The sequence below is a fragment of the Trichomycterus rosablanca genome, chromosome 19 (genome assembly GCF_030014385.1).
Source record: "Trichomycterus rosablanca isolate fTriRos1 chromosome 19, fTriRos1.hap1, whole genome shotgun sequence".
Taxonomy (NCBI): Eukaryota; Metazoa; Chordata; class Actinopteri; order Siluriformes; family Trichomycteridae; genus Trichomycterus; species Trichomycterus rosablanca.
The window spans coordinates 14,903,533-14,920,376 of NC_086006.1; positions in this window are offsets into that span (position 1 = coordinate 14,903,533).

Here is a 16,844-nt window from a genome sequence, read left to right on the forward strand (position 1 = left end):
CACAGAAATACCTTTTGAGAGCCTGCATTCTCACAGATAATCTGTGATGGATGATTTATCCCCATCCTCAAACTATCTTCGTGAGACCCTGTACTCTCACAAATATACAGAAATTTAGTAATGATGGGGGATTTAACCCCATCCTGTACCCTATTTTACTCAGGTGTATGAACAACTACTCAGTAAACTATGGCAAACATTTTTTTCCAATCCATAAGGGGAAAATATAACCTACAGTGCTGTGAAAAAGTATTTGCCTCCTCCTGATTACTGCTTATTAATCACATTTAAATGTTTCAGATCTTTCTACTAATATAATAATATATGATAATGTCAACAAAAATTGTAGCTTTAAAATGATCATTAAATTTATTGAAGAAACAGAATTATTATCATACAGAAGCAAAGCAAAATTGCTGAAATCTACAAGTCTAAAAAGGGTTACAAAGCCCTTGTTAAGGTTTTGGGACTCGAGTGGACCACAGTGAGAGCCAATATTAAAATGGAGAAAACCTGAAACAGTGGTGTACTTTATAGGAGTGGCTGGTCTACCAACATTTTTTACCAAGAACACAACATTTTATTCACGAGAAATTCACGAAAATCATGTTGCAAAACGCAAACCACTGTTGACCAAAAATAACAAAAAGGCTTATCTCACATTTGACAAAAAACATCTAGATGAACATCAAGACATACAGTGGTACCTTGTAACTAAATGTCCCCTAAACTCAAAATCTTTGAAACTCAACGCCCTTAGCCGAGAAATCTGTACCCTTAAACTCAACGATTTCCTTAAACTCAACGTGTTCAGTTTGTTTTTTTAAATTTATTTATTTAATTTCAAATTAACAATGAACTGTTGCTTTGTTCAGCGCTCTGCTTAAACGGTGCAGTAAAACTTCATCCAAGTGTGAATATGAGATGAAACTGCATTTGTACGGAATACCCGTCAGATTCACTCTGAAAGCTCCAAATGTATCTGTTTTTGCTGGATTTTCCTCACTGTTTCACTTTTAAACTTGTGTTATAGCTCAGGGTTCTGAGAAATTGTAAGAATCTGCTAGCCTAAAATATATGCAAGTTCACAGGACCATGGAACGCATTAACAGGTTTCCATTACATCCTTGAAACTCAACGCCTCTTAAACTCAACGCCAGTCCCAGAACCAATTGACGTTGGGTTTCAAGGTACCACTGTATTATTATGTGGTCTGATTAGTCACAGGTAAAACTTTTTGAAAGACATGGTTCCTTTTACATCTGATATAAAACTAACACTGCATTCCACCATATCAATAGACTTGGTGGTGGTAGTGTAATGACCTGCTTTACTTCACTGGGACCTGGACGAATTGTCATAACTGATGAAAACATAAATTCTGCTCTCTATCAGAAAATCCTGAAGGAGTCAGTTTGTGACCTAAAGCTGATGATCCATAGCACACAAGCAAGTCCACGGTTTTGCAAAGAAGAGTGAGCCAAAACTTTGCATCAAAAGACTTATTGCAAGATATTGCAAACGTATGATTGTAGTTGTTACTGACAAGGCTGGCGCAACCAGTTATTAGATTTCGCAGGCAAATACCTTTAGGCATATACATATGTGATATAGGTTTGGGATAAATATTTTCAATAAATAGAACGATCATTAATAGCTGCATTTTGTGTTTACTTCTACACAGTCGAGTCACGTTATTATAACCATATAATTATTAAGTCATGTTTCATGAGCTGGCTTGGTGAGTATATAAGGTGTGCGATAGGCTGCAAATTGTTGCACAAGTACAATGGGTAAAATTGTCTTCCCAAGGGTGAATGGGATATTCCAGCAAGACAATGAGACATGTCACACGTCCAACATTGGTTGGAAGAGCATGACCCTGGCCCCCTAATTCCCCAGACTTGAACTCAATTGAGCATCTGTGGGACCACCTCAATCGTCGTGTTTGCTCTGTGGATCCTCTATCACACACCCTCCAGCAGCTGTGGGATGCACTGCAGTCGGCATGGCTCCAGATACCTGTGACAACCTACCAGGACCTTTCTGAGTCACTTCCAGCCCGTCTGGATATTAGCTGATGGTCATAATAATGTGACTCGACTGTGTATTTATCTTATATTAAAATTAGTTAGAAGATCTGAAACACTTAAATGTGACTAATTAGCAAAAATAGAAGAAATTGGTAAAGGTAAAATACTTTTTCACAGCACTATAGCAACAGTTCCAGTAGTGCCATTTATTGGTTATTTGAGGTATAAATATTACAACATTCTCTGGGTGGCGCTGTTGGGCCAAAAATAAGAATGCGGCAAAAAATTTCTATCTTCCTGTTTACCTCACAGCATGTCAACTGGACTAAAGTCTTACAAGGGCTGACCGTAATTAAAGTCTGGAGAATCTGTAGGGTGATTTTATTTTAAAGGTGGATGGGACATTCGAAATTAACCCAAATTGCTCACTACTGTCCTATATAACATGTCTATTTTTTCACTTTCTGTGTAGGACATAGGATAGGGTTGCCAACTTTCAGAACTGGAAATAAGGAACACCCTGGGCTGGTGGGTTGGCGGAAGGCATAGGGTGGGGGGTGGGATGGCAGGTGTTTACCTGTGTGGGAGCGGGGGGTTAGGTTTGCACCTATAAAAAATATAACAGGTCTTACTACGTCATAGGAACATTATTAAAGTGTTTTATTTGAGCTGTTTTACGTATACAGTATTATTTTCAATCTTTATAATAATAAATCAGAACCATATTTTAGGCAAAACAACATGCATAAAGAACATCATGTAACATTTTTTCTCAATAGTGCAAACAACATTTTTACATAATCCATCTTCACATTGACATGCAGCCCCGTTCGTTTATGTTACTTTAGTTTCGTATTTGAACCTAGGGCGGAAAAATATGCGCAATGTGCTATGCCCACTGTGCTACTCAAACAGCGGAGTAATAAGCAGGTTGTTATGCTGATATGTCTGCGCACACATGCGTTACTAAGACTGAAAGTGAATACTACTTAAAATAATAACCAAACTCTTTCTAATTAACACAGTAGCAGCAGTTTCCTTCTGTTTCATTCATATCGCTCTGTCTAAGTCTAATCTTTAGCATTTCTCTCCCATCAATAAAAATACGGAACAAAGCGTGTCCCGTATCAGTTCAATACGGAACACGACGTTTAGTTTCCAAATAAGGAACGATTCCGTTTTTTATGGTTTGTGATTTAGCCTGGAACTCACTTGTAAACAATGTCAGCATGGGTAGAACCACCAAAAAACATGTCACTTAATTATAAAGTGGTGACTATTGTACTTTGTAAGATCTAAGCTTCAGACTGTGCTGTGGCATCAAAATAATCTCTAAAGAGGATGTAAAAGTGAATGATGATGCGTTAAAGCTAAATGATGTGCTGTAAAGATGTAAAATGGTGTAAAAAGTGGAGCAAAACACATCCAAGAGTACTGGGTAAAATAATTAATATTTTTCTAAAGCATTCATTCTTCAGACTTGCAATGTTTTGCGTGTGTTGTGGATGAAACTACAACCCCAAATCAGAAAAAGTTGGGACAGCATGGAAAATGCAGATAAAATAAAAATGCAGTGTTTCTTACATTGACTTTGACTTTTATTTGATTGCAGACAGGATGAACCTGAGATATTTCATGTTTTATCCATTCCAGCATTTTTTAGGCCTGCAACACATCCCAAAAAAAGTTGGGGAGAGGGCAATTTAGGGTTAGTAATAAGGTGAAAAAACTAAATAATAATGTGATTTTAAACAGGTGATGTCAACAGGTGATTGTAATCATGATTTGGTACAAAAGTATTATCCAGGAAAGGCTGAGTTTTTGATGAGCAAAGATGGCCAGAGGATCTCCAGTTTGTCAACAAATGTGTGAGAAAATGAAACAATGTACCTCAAAGAAAGATTGGAGGGGATTTGCATATTTCCCCCTTTACAGTGCATAATATCATTAAACCATTCAAAGAATCAGGAGGAATTTCAGTGCATAAAGGCCAAAGGTGCAAGGTAAGCTGAACGCCCGTGATCTTTGATCCCTCAGACGCCACTGCATCAAGAACCGCCACTCAACAATAGCTAATATAACTACATGGGCAAGGGATCTTTGTCAAGAACCACAAATGCACAAATGCCACTTAAAACTTTACTGTGGAAATGTGTATTGTGGTCAGATGAATCAGCATTCCAGGTCTTTTTGGAAAAATGGATGCTGTTATCAGCTACAAGTCCAAAAGCCAGGGTCTGTCATGGTATGGGGTCGTGTCAGTGCCCTTGGCAAAGGTCATTAACACTTCTGTGATGGCAGCATTAATGCAGAAAAGGACATTGAGCTCTAAGAGCAACATATGCTGCCCTCAAGACGTCATCTTTTCATGCATTTTTCAACAAGACAATGCAAAACCACATGCTGCACACATTACACCGTACTGTTGCAAATCTTAAGACATGTTTGTAGGAAGAATGAGACAAAATAAAAGCTGAAACACCAAATCACTTGGTCTCCTCGGTGCCAAAACGTCTTTTAAGTGTGGTGAAAAGGAATGGCAACATTACAAAGTGGTAAATGCGTTACTGTCCCAACTTTTTTTGGAATGTGTTGCAGACCTGAACTGCAGGAATGGATGTTTATTAATAAATGAAATGAAGTTGAGCAGATAAAACATGAAATATTTCAGGTTCATCCTGTCTGCAATCAAATTAATAAATGTCAAAAGTAAATGTAAGAAACATTTTTTTATTATTATTTGCTTTTTCCATGCCGTCCCAACTTTTTCTGATTTGGGGTTGTATTTTGGTGTTGGGGTGGGTTTTCAAAAACTGATGACAATGTAGTACAGTATATGCATGTAGTATAAGCATATGATATACAGTGTATCACAAAAGTGAGTACACCCCTCACATTTCTGCAAATATTTCATTATATCTTTTCATGGGACAACACTATAGACATGAAACTTGGATATAACTTAGAGTAGTCAGTGTACAGCTTGTATAGCAGTGTAGATTTACTGTCTTCTGAAAATAACTCAACACACAGCCATTAATGTCTAAATGGCTGGCAACATAAGTGAGTACACCCCACAGTGAACATGCCCAAATTGTGCCCAAAGTGTCAATATTTTGTGTGACCACCATTATTATCCAGCACTGCCTTAACCCTCCTGGGCATGGAATTCACCAGAGCTGCACAGGTTGCTACTGGAATCCTCTTCCACTCCTCCATGATGACATCACGGAGCTGGTGGATGTTAGACACCTTGAACTCCTCCACCTTCCACTTGAGGATGCGCCACAGGTGCTCAATTGGGTTTAGTCCATCACCTTTACCTTCAGCTTCCTCAGCAAGGCAGTTGTCATCTTGGAGGTTGTGTTTGGGGTTGCTATCCTGTTGGAAAACTGCCATGAGGCCCAGTTTTCGAAAGGAGGGGATCATGCTCTGTTTCAGAATGTCACAGTACATGTTGGAATTCATGTTTCCCTCAATGAACTGCAGCTCCCCAGTGCCAGCAACACTCATGCAGCCCAAGAACATGATGCTACCACCACCATGCTTGACTGTAGGCAAGATACAGTTGTCTTGGTACTTCTCACCAGGGCGCCGCCACACATGCTGGACACCATCTGAGCCAAACAAGTTTATCTTGGTCTCGTCAGACCACAGGGCATTCCAGTAATCCATGTTCTTGGACTGCTTGTTTTCAGCAAACTGTTTGCGGGCTTTCTTGTGCGTCAGCTTCCTTCTGGGATGACGACCATGCAGACCGAGTTGATGCAGTGTGCGGCGTATGGTCTGAGCACTGACAGGCTGACCTCCCACGTCTTCAACCTCTGCAGCAATGCTGGCAGCACTCATGTGTCTATTTTTTAAAGCCAACCTCTGGATATGACGCCGAACACGTGGACTCAACTTCTTTGGTCGACCCTGGCGAAGCCTGTTCCGAGTGGAACCTGTCCTGCAAAACCGCTGTATGACCTTGGCCACCATGCTGTAGCTCAGTTTCAGGGTGTTAGCAATCTTCTTATAGCCCAGGCCATCTTTGTGGAGAGCAACAATTCTATTTCTCACATCCTCAGAGAGTTCTTTGCCATGAGGTGCCATGTTGAATATCCAGTGGCCAGTATGAGAGAATTGTACCCAAAACACCAAAATTAACAGCCCTGCTCCCCATTTACACCTGGGACCTTGACACATGACACCAGGGAGGGACAACAACACATTTGGGCACAATTTGGACATGTTCACTGTGGGGTGTACTCACTTATGTTGCCAGCTATTTAGACATTAATGGCTGTGTGTTGAGTTATTTTCAGAAGACAGTAAATCTACACTGCTATACAAGCTGTACACTGACTACTCTAAGTTATATCCAAGTTTCATGTCTATAGTGTTGTCCCATGAAAAGATATAATAAAATATTTGCAGAAATGTGAGGGGTGTACTCACTTTTGTGATACACTGTATATAGCATATACAGCAAGGTCATGTGATATGAGATAAAGTCTGGAGTCAGAGAAGAATGAGTAAGGGAGTAATGATGGATTTCGTAATGTTATAGTGTACTTTGTTTTAATGTAGCATAATAAAGTGTAATAAAGTGTTGATGTAAGTTTAGCTTCTACAAGAATGCTTCACAGCACTATTAATGTATCACCCACTCCATAACGACACAACAACAAAATAGTAATAGGCTTGGTCATGCTTAATTTCACTGTTACACAGCCTTTTTTACATTCCCCAAGCACTAAATCTCCTTAAGAATTGTCTGGTCTGGACTCCAAGTTGTTTTTAAGTTTTAGCTGATGGACCACTACTACAACAATCCTCCTGTAAAATACCATTTAAAGTTATTGTTCCCTCATTAAGTCTTGCCGACCTAGGTTTAATCCTATTCCCCTGTAATTGTCTGTACAGAGTTTTGCATGTTTTTTGCACCTGTGTAGGTGTAGTTTTTTTGTCAGCTCCTAAAACAACCAGAAGGTGGATTTAATAAACTAAAGTTTATCTAAAGAGGTGTGAGTTTGTGAGTGAAGGGGTGAGTGTGTGTCAACATTAGCACCATGTTTGCACATATTAGTGGTTTTCATGGCAGGAAAGGTGTATTAGTTTGTGAGTAGCTTGCGATGGACATAAACATAAACTTTAATATTCAATATCAATTAACACATGATTGTGAGTGTGATCTTTCTAATTTGGTGGATGGCAATTAAAATAATATAACACAATAAAATAGAGAACAAATAGCAATAAAATATCCTGGGTAATCTATCACAAGTCATCACACCTGTGATAGATAGTCATCATCGTGTATACTCGATCCTGTTCCAACTCGTTTACTTAAAGATTTACTCCCAGCTATTGTAGAGCCCCTGCTTACAGTAATCAATGCATCCCTTAGCCTTGGGTATGTACCTAAATTGTTTAAAAGTGCCGTTATTAAACCCCTGATTAAAAAACCTAATCTTGATCCACATGTTTTATCTAATTATAGGCCAATTTCAAACCTTCCTTTTGTCTCTAAAATATTAGAAAAAGTTGTTTCCAAACAATTATGTTCTTATTTGAATGAAAATTGTATTCATGAAAAATTTCAATCAGGATTTAGACCCAATCATAGTACCGAAACCACATTAATTAGAGTAGTTAACGAGTTGTTAATGTCTTCTGATAATGGATGTGTCTCTTTTCTTGTTCTATTAGATCTTAGCGCAGCATTTGATACGGTCGATCAGAACATTTTACTGGATAGGCTAGAAAATACAGTAGGTGTTAAAGGACTCGCACTCTCTTGGTTTCAATCATATTTGACTGACCGCTCGCAATTTGTTTATGTAAATAATAAATGCTCGGAAACTACAAAAGTAAAGTGTGGTGATCCACAGGGGTCGGTACTGGGACCGCTATTATTTACACTCTATATGCTTCCACTAGGTGAAATTATTCATAAGCATGGTATAAATTTTCACTGCTATGCAGATGACACACAGCTGTATATATCAGTCAAACCAAATGATACTGACACAATCAGTAAGATAGAAGATTGTGTAAACGACATAAAAAACTGGATGTCGTGTAATTTTCTTTTACTTAATTCAGATAAAACTGAGGTTTTACTTGTTGGCTCTAAAGCTGCAAGAGACAAGTTGTCTAACCTGGTGCTAAACCTAAACACTTTCTCTATTACTCCCAGCCCAGATGTAAAAAACTTGGGTGTCACAATAGATTCAGATCTTTCCTTTGATACACACATTAATAATATTACTAGAGTTGCTTTCTATCATTTGCGTAATATCTCTAAAATAAGAAATATACTATCTGTTAATGACGCCGAAAAACTGATCCCTGTGTTTATAACTTCTCGGTTAGATTATTGTAATGCTCTTCTAACTGGATGCTCTGGTAGATCCATAAACAAACTCCAGTTAGTTCAAAATGCAGCAGCTCCAGTGCTAACTAGAACTAAAAAATTTGATCATATCACTCCTGTTCTATCATCTCTACACTGGCTGCCAGTTAAATTCCGCATTGATTACAAAATACTTTTACTAACCTATAAAGCGCTACATGGTCTGGCTCCACAGTATCTGAGTGAACTTATTAATCACTACAGCCCAGCGCGTCCACTTCGTTCACAAGATGCAGGGTTACTTATAGTTCCTAAAATTAAAAAGACCACAGCTGGTGGAAGAGCATTTTCTTACAAAGCTCCACAACTTTGGAATAATCTTCCTGCCTCTGTTCGGGATTCGGACACAGTCTCAATGTTTAAGTCTAGACTGAAAACATATTTATTTTCTCAGGCTTTTGATTAATATAGACAAAGGCGCAGAGCTTGGGGGTTCTTGGTCATAGAAACTTGTGGTGATCAGGGATGTTGGGTTGCTGTCGTTCTGCCTCTCTTGTCCAATCACTTCATGACCTTGTTACCTGCTCGCTCTCCCTTTTAGTTATGCTGTAATATTTAGGGCTGCCGGAGTCTAAAACTCTCTGTAAAACTGTTTTACTCAACTAGCATTGTACATTATTAACTACATTCTTTGTTGTTTTACTCCAAAGGCGTTCTGATGGAAACCTGTTTACCCGCCGAGGTTAAGGATTAAAAGTCGAGACTGCCGTGACAACGATGCTGCTCCTGCCGGATGTGACGTGTCTGGAGTAATTGCACCAAGAATGACAAGAAATCACTACAGACTTTATTGAAGACTAGAGCGAAGAAGAACTCTATTATTATTTATTTATTTATCTTTTTATTACCAGTTATAACTTTTAGATCATTTAATTCTGTGTTTGTATGCTTTGTGTAAATCGTGTATTTATTTAAAGTATCCTCCAGGCCACCCAAGAAGGACGGGCCCTGCTGAGTCTGGTTCCTCTCAAGGTTTCTTCCTGTAATTTTCAGGGAGTTTTTCCTTGCCACAGTCGCCCTCGGCTTGCTCAACAGGGGTTTTTGTATCTGTTGGTCCTGGATTTTGTAAAGTTGCTTTGAGACAATGTAAAAAGCGCTATATAAATAAAGTTGACTTGACTTGCCTCAGGCATTCACTTACTCATAACTAAAAACAATTAAGAGAAGCCAATCCACCCTCTAAATCCTTTTGAGAGATTAGAGAAATCCATCAGCAGTAATGTATATACTGTATGTATGTATACACGTACATACAGTATATACTGTGTGTGTATGTATACCTTTAAACTTGCCAAGCTCACTAATTGAAAAGCCATTTCGGACAGACAGTTCATGAAAAATCCAGTCTTTTCTCATTTATTTTTTTCATTCATTCTGTCTTAAGAATTCTACAGACTTAACATCATGGGAGGCCAATTGTATCTCTCAATCCCCCCCATGTCTCATCCGCTTGGTGGCATGCTGAAAATCTACCCACGATTCAGAACATGACAGCTGACATTTCTCTGCAGATGCCTCTCTTCATGAGTAATAAATCATCAAGTCAGACCGGCACCATAACTGAAGTCAGAGCAAATTTCAAAAGCGTATTGATTTTTTAATGTGTCAAAAGCGTTGTCATGCTTTCAGCCATAAAAAGGCAGGCCTGAAGTGTCACGGTAAGCACAAACACTCCACTGAGGCATCTTAAGATCAGGCCATCTGAGCTCAGACCTATCACAAGAAATTATTTCCTGTGGATGGTGAAAAGGTTTCTTTTAGACGACTGATAATGTGCTGTAAATGTTTCAAAGACTTTAAGAATAATGCTCCCCCAATACACAAGCATAAACGTTTCATATATAAACTTATTAAACTTGACTATACAAGCTCACTCTTTACAAACCTAAGGTGCCAAATGGCCTGGGTCATAGTTTGGACAGTCCTGGGCTAGAAGGTCTTAAAAAGCAGCACATGATGCCACATACTAAAGAGATTCAAATTCAGATGTGAAGCCCTGGAACTCCAGCAAGAAGAACCTGGTCCTGTTACATCTGGAAAAAAGTTAACACCTCATTCCATCATAAGAACATCAGGGCAGCTTTGCTTCCACAGGACTTGAACAGCCTGTCATAATTGATGGAACCATGAATCCTGCTCTCTATCAGAAAATCCTGAAGGAGAATGTCTGTCCATCAGTGGGACCTAAAGCTCATGCTCAGATTGATTATGCAGCAGCACAAATGATCCAAAGCATCTCTGAAAGTCCACCTCTGAAAGCCTCAAATGAAACAAAATTAAGGTTTTGGTCTGGCTGAAACATAGTCTTGACCTGAATCCTGTTGAGATGCTCTGGCAAGACCTTAAATGGTTAGTTTATGCTTAAAAACCTCTTAATGTAGTCGAATTAAAACAATTCTGCAAAGAAGAGTTGGCCAACAACCAAGTATTAGATTTACAAGGCAATTACTTTTTCACATTAATGATTTAATTTTTGAATAAATATTACATGAAAAGATGATCTAAAAGCTGCAGTTGTATTTACTTGTGTTCTATTCATCTTATATTACAATTAGTTAAAATATTTGAAACATTTTTTTCTGGATTCCACCACCCTTGTTCAGTTATTTTTAATTCCCAGTTGTGAATCTGGTGCCACTTGCACAACCCGCGAACAAGGATCACCACATGCCCCAAGCCGGGATGTGTCCAATCTGCGGCTGCTTCTTATCACCTGCCAGGGCTGGGTTCCCACACAGAGCTGTATTGCATACAGAGAGCCGTGTGAAGCTCCATGTGAAACCCTCATCCCACCCCCCACCACCACTCACCCAGGCATATTGCAGCAGCAGATATGAGACCTTGTCTAACCTTCTTTCCCTTAAATATGGCCAGGTCAGTGGCTCGAACTTGTGAGAGATTCGAACTTGCGAGTTTGAACTCTGTGGTGAGCTAGCAAATTAGAGCACTGTGCCATTAAGCACCATGAAACATTTAAATGTGACAAATTTGGCTCCAAAACAATTTTGTGGACTCTTTGTGTCTTTCATGTTAAAAACTGCTTTATCCTGGTTAGGATTGCAAGTGGATCCAGTTCACCCAGAAGCACAGGCTACAGAGCAGGAACACCCTGGACAGTGTGCCAATCCATTGCAGGGCTTCAAAAAGACTTTGAAACTTTGCCAATTATGCCCGTGCAGACACACAGACAGCCCATAGCACCGCTGAGATTAAAACCCAGATCTCAGCAGTGGTGGGTTACAGTAATAGAGCTCTGCACCACCCAAGCGCCTTTGCATATATCCATCTCTCCTTAAAACTGCAATTGCAAGATTCACACAAATTGAGCCAATTACCACAGGGCCATAGTTTTGTCCAATTTCCATACTATTCCCAGGCAAAATGAGTAAGTCGGCCAGAAATGCTTTTAAAATTATTGCAAGCAAGCAGCTAAGCCATAGATAATGCAGATAAAAGATTATTTGCCAACACATACTTCAGATAAAGACAGAACAAAGCATTTCCTCAAGGTGATCCAGGCGTGTGAGGGGCAGCACAAAAAGTATGAGAACAACTGGGCTTCTCTGGGTACCTTTTGGTAACATCTGACTCCAAATTAATCAGATAAGATTGTAGATCTGGGTTTTAGAGATGCCCTCTTCTATTAGAAAAGCACACACTGTCTGAGTCTGCTCTTCTTTGAAAATAAATGTTTATCTGAGCCTTGCTTCAGTGTAATGAAGTTATAGAGAAAGAAATGAAGAGATGTGTGGAGTTGGAAAGGATACAAAATAATTTAAAAAGAATTTCAGTGTTCAGCAATCCATAAAAAGACAAATTGTCTGCAAAGCTAGATTGTTTTGCCTGAAGCTTAATAGAAGCAGGATGATGCAATGAGACAGTGACCCGCATGAGTAACTCAACAACAGAACAGTTTTTTTTTACAAAGAATTTTCAAATGAGCTTTAAATGACCAAATTAAAGTCTAGACCCTAATCCCAGAATGATTATAGCACTAAATGGACAATTACTACATTTTGAGTTGATAATCAAGTTTTTTTGACACTAATGGGTTCCATTTAAATGGTGGTTTTAATGAAACAAAAAATCCTCACATAGTGTTTAATGTTATAAATTCCTCCTTAGAATAATTCATTACCATAAATGAATTATAAAAACAGAAATAACCAAGGTTTACCTAGTTATCTGTATGCCCCAAGCTACCTGCCGTATATCTCGAGAACACAATTATTATTTAAAATGCACAATGTGTTTTTGTGTCTGATAGATTTGTAATCTTTAAATAACGTAACTTCTTATTACTTCTTACTGTCATATCAAGTCTAAATATAGCACCGGTAGTATTGTAGGATGTGACCTGTTATTTAATTACAACTATTTTGCATTCAGCAGCAATATAACTTTCTTTTTAATTGTTGCCTTTGACCTCCCTCGGAAATTGTAACTTTATTTTTAATTTGTTTATTCATTCACTGTGCTTATTCCTTAACAGCAACCTGAGGCAATGTTTAGTTTCTTTTTTTGCTGTGTGACTCAATTCAACAGCTAAGTGCTGTCTGTGCTGCCTATAAATACAAGTGCATTAATTACTCATTCATTCATTCATCGTTTTACCAGGGTCGTGGTGGGTACAGCTCACTAGGCAGAAAACTTCCTGGATAGGTCGCCTCACACACATGCATATTTAACCGCACATTCACACCTAAGGCAATTTACTATGTCCAGTTAGCCTTAGTGCATGTCTTTGGACTGTGGGAAGAAACAGGAGCTTCCAGAGGAGACCCACACAGACATAGGAGGAACATGCAAACTCCACACAGAAAGGACCCAGGCCCCTACACCTGGGATTTAATCCCAGGACCTTCTTGCTGTGAGGTGCTTCTTGAGGCCGAGCCACTGTGCTACCGTGTATTAATTATTATTTATAATTTTGCATGAAGTTTGCATGTTCTCCCTATGTCTGTGTGGGTTTCTTCTGGAAGCTCCTGTTTCTTCCCATAGCCCAAAGACATGCAGTCAGGCTAATTGGACATAGTAAATTGCCTTAGGTGTGAATGTGCGGTTAAATATGCATGTGTGTGAGGCGACCTATCCAGGAAGTTTGTGTGTGTGTGTTTGCCCTGTGATGGACTGGCGATCTGTCCAATTAGCCTGGCTGCATGTCTTTGGACTATGGAAGGAAACAGGAGCTTCCAGAGGCAACCTACATGGACACAGGGAGAACATTCAAACTCCACAAAGGACTCAGACCGCTACACCTGGGATTCAAACCCAGGACCTTCTTGCTGTGAGGTGCTTCTTGAGGTACTACCCTTCAAGCCACCGTGCTATCGTGCATTAATTATTATTCAGAAGGAGATATCTTTCCATTTTTTGGATTTTTCTTCCTTATCTTGCAATTTAGTCATTCCCAGTTGTGAATCTGCTGATCAAAATCATCATATATCCCCTCTGGCATGTGTCCAATCTCTGGCCGCTTCTTATTGCCTGCCAGTATTGGGTTCCCACACAGAGCCGTTTTAATTTCTGAGAGCCACACTAAGCTCCATGTGCCTTGTATGCACAGTGTTTCTGGGTGACTGTGATCAGGATAAAGTGACTGTTGATCAATAAATGAATGTTTTTTTCAACATGATGCCTGGATCGAGATGGCAAGTGTAAAAGATCTAACTGACTTGGAATGAGGGTTCATTATTAATTTACATTTTCAGCATTTAGCAGACGCGTTTATCCAAAGTGACTTACAGTACTGTGACAGTATACTGTCTAGGCAATTGAGGGTTAAGGCCCTTGCTTAAGGGCCCAACAGTGGCAACCTGGCAGTGGTGGGGCTTGAAACAGTGACTTTTTGATTACTAGTCCAGTACCTTAACCATTAGGCTACAACTGCCCTAATTAATGCACACATGAAATGAGCATCTGTCAAAAAGACTTAACTAGCCAGTGTTTCAGCTGCATGGGTGACTGAAGTGACATTTGTGTTTAGTGCAGATCTATGACAAAAACACAAATAAACAGCTTAAACCCTGAAAGCTTGAACCCTACAGCAAAGGTTTCCAAGTGTTTTGGGTTGGGGCACCCCTGTAAATAAAAACGGCGTTTACAACAACAAAAAGAAGTTACATTATCAATATGATTCCAACTACACCTATATTTCAGTATGTGTGGGCTTAACTAATACTACCCTGGAAAAACTAAATAATAAATTTCAGAAGCATTCCAGAGGCTTGTAAGCCAGAATTGTAAAATGTGAAGCCGCCTCATGTATATTGACATAAATGTTTACACCTATTTACTAGTCTCATCTGATCCTTTTTATATTTCTTGCTGAATTGCTACCCTTCCTTTCTCCTTCACATAAAAGCTTCATTTCCACTCAAGAGCCTGCAGCACAATCAATTATTTACTCCACACCACAGTCTTATTGCCCAAATCTGATCACCACTATTCCAGCATGTGCTGAAAAATATGTAATTATACAGCCCCTTTCATCACCCAGAGGAGCGTTATTGTGTAAAGCAGGTGGCTGTGTGGTGCATAGCCTGCAGGGAATCGGACACGTCCCCCATGGGACTTTGCTACACATTCTTTGGTGTAGCATTACATCCTCACATGCCAGATCAGGTCTTCGACTTCAGGACACATTGATTGTCCTTCTTGAAGATGTAAAAGTGCTTAGAAATGACAGATCTCACAGGCTAACCACCTCATTCTGGTTAGAGTTGCAGAGTGATAATACACCCTGGACAAGGGCATCAAACCATCGCAAGGCACTAAACTCCTACTCACTTACACTAAGGGGCAATTTAGAGATGTCTCACTCTCTGCATATTTCTGGGAGATGGGAGGAGTACTTAGTGCAACTTCTCACTAATATTCTCCCTTTGTACACTTGTATACAACAATGTTTGAATATATGGTCAAAAATATGTGAACACCTAAACATGAGCTTGTTGGACATCACTTTCCAAAATGGGCTAGGCATGAATTTATGGTATAGCCCCTTTTGTGGCTATAACAGCCTTTACTCTCCTGGAAATGCATTTTACAAGATTTTTAAGTTATGTTGCCATTCACCCATAAAAACATTTCACTAAAGCTCACTGCTAAAAAAAGAAAATGCTGACTCAACTGGAAATGCTTGGGAAGACAAAAAGGTGTCATCTACTTAGGTTTAGTACATTCTGATTCATTAAAATGGTTGCTTACTATATCAGCAGTGGTAAAGTTGCACTATTTTACTTTCTTCCCCATTTTCCTCCCAATTTAGCGCACTAAATTGTTCTTCTGCTGCTGAGGGATACCCGATTGCATCCGAGGAGAGCACGTTGCTGTACACGCCTCTTCCAACACGTGTACAGCCCTCCTCTTCTCACCCCTGCAATCTGCTCAGGCGTCTCTTCCACCGATCAGGGTCCTTACACAGCGTTCTTACACACCCCACACATAGTCCGGCCCCTACCCTGCAGATACGGCGGCGAGTTTCAAACCGAGGAGTTCAGAATCTTGGCATTGGTGTGCTAGCGGAAAATCCTGCTGCGCCACCTGGGCGCCTGCACTATTTTACTTTTAAATAAGACTACTGTAGTGTTTGTTTTAGATCAATCAACACACAGAAACAATAGCTGGTTACATTTATAATATGTGGACGATGTACAAGTTTATGAGCTGTTAGTGCTTGAATAGAGCAAAGAAATAAGCAAGCATCCGTGGAGGCATCTGTAATTTTTTTTTTCATTTTGAGTTCTAATCTCCTATCACAAGGTAAAATTGAAGATTGACATACTGTACACTTGTAACAAACATGTGATGTACAGTGTATCACAAAAGTAAGTACACCCCTCACATTTCTGCAAATATTTCATTATATCTTTTCATGGGACAACACTATAGCCATGAAACTTGGATATAACTTAGAGTAGTCAGTGTACAGCTTGTATAGCAGTGTAGATTTACTGTCTTCTGAAAATAACTCAACACACAGCCATTAATGTCTAAATAGCTGCAACATAAGTGAGTACACCCCACAGTGAACATGTCCAAATTGTGCCCAAATGTGTCGTTGTCCCTCCCTGGTGTCATGTGTCAAGGTCCCAGGTGTAAATGGGGAGCAGGGCTGTTAAATTTGGTGTTTTGGGTACAATTCTCTCATACTGGCCACTGGATATTCAACATGGCACCTCATGGCAAAGAACTCTCTGAGGATGTGAGAAATAGAATTGTTGCTCTCCACAAAGATGGCCTGGGCTATAAGAAGATTGCTAACACCCTGAAACTGAGCTACAGCATGGTGGCCAAGGTCATACAGCGGTTTTCCAGGACAGGTTCCACTCGGAACAGGCTTCGCCAGGGTCGACCAAAGAAGTCGAGTCCACGTGTTCGGCATCATATCCAGAGGTTGGCTTTAAAAA